The following is a 4930-nucleotide window of genomic DNA, read 5'->3' on the forward strand; positions in this document are numbered from 1 at the left end:
AGAGGAGAGCCCACTGTGCTCAGGCGCAAATACCATTTATATGAGGTATTTAGAGTAGTCAGAATCAAAGACAGAATTAGAGACAGAAAGTAGTAGATAGCCTTCTTTCAAAACAAAGAAACATATTGGTTTCAGACTGTCTACTGGGAGCTGGGACTAGGGGAGAAAGGGGAATTGTTTAATGGATACAGAGTTTCAGTTTTGTAAAATGAAAAGCCTTCTAACAATTGGTTGTGAGATAGGAATTTGGGGATATAAAAAAAGAAAGATACACTGAATCTCAAAAATAGGAGCCCAAGAGCTGGAACCTTTGAAATGCAAAACAAGCAATTCCAGAGCAACCCAGCCCATGTTTTTAGCCCATGTCCTTGACCTGAGCCCTTGGCCCACATCCTTGCCTGCAAAAAGTAACATAATGCAAGACAATGTGCAATACTAGAAGAAGTGTCACAAAACTGTGTAACTCCTCTCTGACTCCACCTCTGGTTCAGCCCCTATCCTTCTGTAAAGATTACCGTGCCATACCAAGGGGTCTGTTTTTCCCTCTGGAGATGGCTCATATTCTCCCTTAAATGTATATTCCTTGCTCTACCCCAAAAGCTGATCACTCTCAAGAGAGCCAGCATTCTCCCTTGAATGTGTATCTGCTTTCTTAAATGTGTATCTGGTGTGTGCTAAGATCTTTTGTGATACATATGCCAAGGACCTCATTTGTTCTGAATCTGATAGGTAGCAGATAGATATGAGAGGTAGGAACCTGAGTTAAGGGGATGATCCTATAGCCTGCGCCTAGGAGCTGCTCTACCATGTGCTTTCTTTTAAAAATCAACTTACCTCAGGCCACTCTGGCCCTACTCTGCCTTCAGTCAATAGAATATGTAACATTCCTAGGCAAACAACTTGTTATCTATAGAATTTTCTTGCTTGAGGCTCTTGATAGTAAGACTCCTCCCTGCTGATAAGAACACAAAGTTGCCCCTTAAGGGGGAACATTCATGACCTTTATCAAAGCCCAGGATCATAAATCTATAAAAAAAAAAACCAAACAAAATAAAGTTTTAATTTAAGCTGGTCATTAGGGGCCAAGAGTTGTCTTTATATCTTTATATATCACTTTAATATTATATTAATAAAGTTTTTCCCTCCCACTTGGGAACAGGTGGGTAAAATCATGCATGGTAGGGACTTTAAAAATCTGATGCAGTTTACTGTCAGTCAAAAGTTGAGAAGTGGGGTTGGAGTTGTGGCTCAGTGGTATGTATGAGGCTGATTGTATGAGGCCCTGGGCTCGATCCTCAGCACTGCATATAAATAAATAAAATAAAAGATCTATTGAATAAATAACTTTCTAGAAATTTTCCTAAGACCCCCAATAAAACTGGAACAAGAGGATGCTAGCTCTCTCTCCTCTTAGAGGCCCGATCTACTCTCTCCCTCTTGCGAGTGCTTTCTTTGCTATACTTTTACAACCTTTTATGTCTTGTCTGGATTTTCTCCTGCAAGAACACAGAGCTATCTGGGCACAGTGGTGCATGCCTGTAATCCAAGCAGCTGGGGAGGTTGAGGCAGGAGGATAACAAGTTCAAGGTCAGCTTCAGCAACTTAGCAAGACCCTGTCTCAAAATAGTAAACTAAGAAGGGCTGGGGATGTGGTTCAGTGGTTAAGAGGTCCTGGGTTCAATCCCTGGCACTAACAAAACAAAACACAGAGCTGAGAAATAAAACACAACCCCCACACCTCTGCTCATAACAAGTCAAGGTCCCCCTCTCTGGGAACCCCTCTGGTGGACTGTCACACAACAGTGTGAATATAATTAACATGACTGAATTGTTCACTTAATAATGGTTAAGATGGAAACTTTTATATGCTTTCTACCATAAGAAAACAAAAAGATTCCATAACTCCATTTTAAACTGATGTTTAACACATGTATACAATTTAGGAAGGGCATATATGAGAGCTACAATTCAAGACATGAGAACATGAGATAAGGTCTAAAGCAGTTTCATTATTTTTATTTTATTTTATTTTTCTATTTTATTTAGAGAGAGTATTTCATTGAGTTGCTTAGTGCCCACTAAATTGCTGAGGCTGGCTTTGAACTTGCTATCCTCCTGCCTCAGCCTCCTGAGCCTCTGGGATTACATGCATCACTGTGCCTGGCCTAGAGAAGTGATTTTTTTTTAATTATTTAATAAAGTGTTAGCAAAAGCTTGGTCATTGTCCCCATTGCCAATCCAATAACAAGGACATACTCTTGAGAAAAAGGAAAAAGAAGTTTTATTGCTTTGCTACCAAAAGAGAAACACNGAGGGGAGGGGAGGGGAGGGGGGATAGTAGAGGATAGGAAAGGCAGCAGAATACAACAGACACTAGTATGACAATATGTAAATCAATGGATGTGTAACTGATGTGATTCTGCAATCTGTATACGGGGTAAAAATGGGAGTTCATAACCCACTTGAATCAAAGTATGAAATATAATATATCAAGAACTACGTAATGTTTTGAACAACCAACAATAAAAATTTTAAAAAAAAGAAAATATTTAAAATAGATCTCAACTACGTTAAAAAAAAACTACTTTCAGCTATTAATCTGATAATAACTGTTGATCAGTTTTTGTTGCACAAAATATCTCTACATCTGCCTTTACCATGAATGACCATCACAGATCACACTTTCCATTGATCACAATGGCTGGTCACAAAATCCATAACCATGTGGACTGGATGAGGCTTTTCAGCTTAAAATACTTTTATATCCATGATATTATGTAATATTTACTAAAGATTTAAAAGCTAGTAAATATCAGCATTTCATTTTACAGTTGAGGAAACTAAAGACTGGGAGACTTGCCTCCCAAAACTAAAACATGTCACCTTGTGCTCTGAACTCAAATCTTCAGAGTCCTGTGTGCCAGTCAAAATTTTTGTTCTGAAAAGAGAATACATTCTTCTTCACAATAAATAACTTTTTGTGCACAGAAGCTTTGTTCAGAATAGCCAAAGGGTGGAAATAACCCAAAGTGTCCATCAGCAGATGAATGGATAAAGAATATGTGCTCTATCCATACAATCACATATTATTCAGCCTTAAAAATAAGGAATTGTTAAGTGCTGTGGCCCCATCTCTCAGCCACAACCATTAATTCAGAAAAACTGGTGAGGGGGGTGATGGGGGATTGAGAAAAGATAAACAGAGAGAGAGAGAGAGAGAGAGAGAGAGGAGAAAGCTGGGGCTAGATGGGACATTACCCTCTGATGGAGGAATAATGATGACTCATATTTGGTACAGTGCATTTATTACCTAGGTTTCGTTATCAAAACATTATTTGTGGGAAAGTTTCAGCAAAGCAAGCAATCTGAAGGACGCAGGACTGGCAAGATATTAGGGTTATCTTGTTATGCTCAGAATTCTCTATCCTGGGAGTTGGTGCCTGAGCTCAAGATGCAGACTGATACAGCTCTGCATCTTTGCATAGAGCCTCCTCAGGCTGGGTGTCACCATAGCAACTGGGTCATCTTGACCTGCATCCTTGCACAGGAAATTCCCAGTGCAACACAGCCATCAGGCAGTCAAAGAACCATGATTGAAGTCACTGCTCTCCACAGTTAAGATGGTGAAGTTTATGTTATGCAGAGAAGAAAGAAATCAAGAAAGGAAGTGAGGGAAGGAAGAAGGAAGGAAGGAAAGAAGGAAAGAAGGAAGGAAGGAAGGAATGAGGGTTCCTGAGCCTGAGAATGCAGGCCTGGGCAGCCTGGCACTGTGTAGGAGTGTGGTCCAGGTCACTGGCTTCTGGGAAGTTGTCATCAGAAGCCTTTGGCAGAGGGAGTTCAACTATCTCTGCATCCCTGTCACCATTTCTGCTGACCTCTAACAGAAGAGGGTTTTGATGGTCTTAGTTGCCAGGTATATGCCCAGGTCCCATTCAGAGCTGCAGACCATAGAGTCCCTGCAGGAGATGTATGAGGGTGGGGTACACTCTCCCAAGGCATGCGTGCTGTACAGTCATGCAAAGAATGCTTCTATGTGTTTATGTTCTTGTCTCTTCAAATCAGGCAGCATCTGTTCTCACTGTGCTAGCATATGTCTCCTCTCCTTGGTTTCTCTGATCTTGTTAGAATGCAGTTATTAGGCATCCTTTTTCAGTCTTTCCAAGTGTCTCTACATCTCTGGAGCATTAAACTCAAGGTAGCAATATGTGCTTAGCTGTGTGTCATGAGAGTCTCCTTATGCTGGTTAGTGCCTAGGGAAAGAAGGAAGAAAGCATTTCCCCTTTCTAAACAAAATTATTATGAGAGATATCAAAATTGTGAATCAGAGCTCAGGTCTGTCATTTATTAGTTCTGTGATATAGGCAAATCCCTATATCAATCACCCCTGTATCAAAATCCTACTAGTATCTGTACCTTTTTTATTGAGTATTAACTATCCTGTTAAGGGTGTCAGTGTTCTCAGTTCAGTTTTACAAATGTTTAATGAACCCTTACTATATGATTGACACTATCTAAAGGGAGATGTCTTCTCTTCTTCCTCCATCAACCAATATTTTTTTATGTACTTACTATGTGCCAGATACTGCACTATGTGTTGGGAAAAACACTGAGGAAATTATAATGTAGTAGTGTCAAAACTATGAGGGAGGCTGGGCACAGGAGGCTGAGGCAGAAGGATCACAAGTTCAAAGACAGCTTCAACAACTTAGCAAGGCCCTAAGCAATCCTATCTAAGAACAAAAAAACAAGGGCTGGGGTTGTGGCTCCGTGGTAGAGCAATCGCCTTGCATGTGTGAGACCTGGGTTCAATCCTCAGCACCACATAAATATAAATAAATGAAAAACAAAAAAACAGCTAGAAATGTGGCTCAGTGGTTAAGCACTCCCGGGTTCGATCCCTGGTACAAAAAAAAAAAAAAAAAAAAAAAAA

The sequence above is a fragment of the Marmota marmota genome, unplaced genomic scaffold, assembly GCF_001458135.2.
Source record: "Marmota marmota marmota unplaced genomic scaffold, marMar, whole genome shotgun sequence".
Taxonomy (NCBI): Eukaryota; Metazoa; Chordata; class Mammalia; order Rodentia; family Sciuridae; genus Marmota; species Marmota marmota.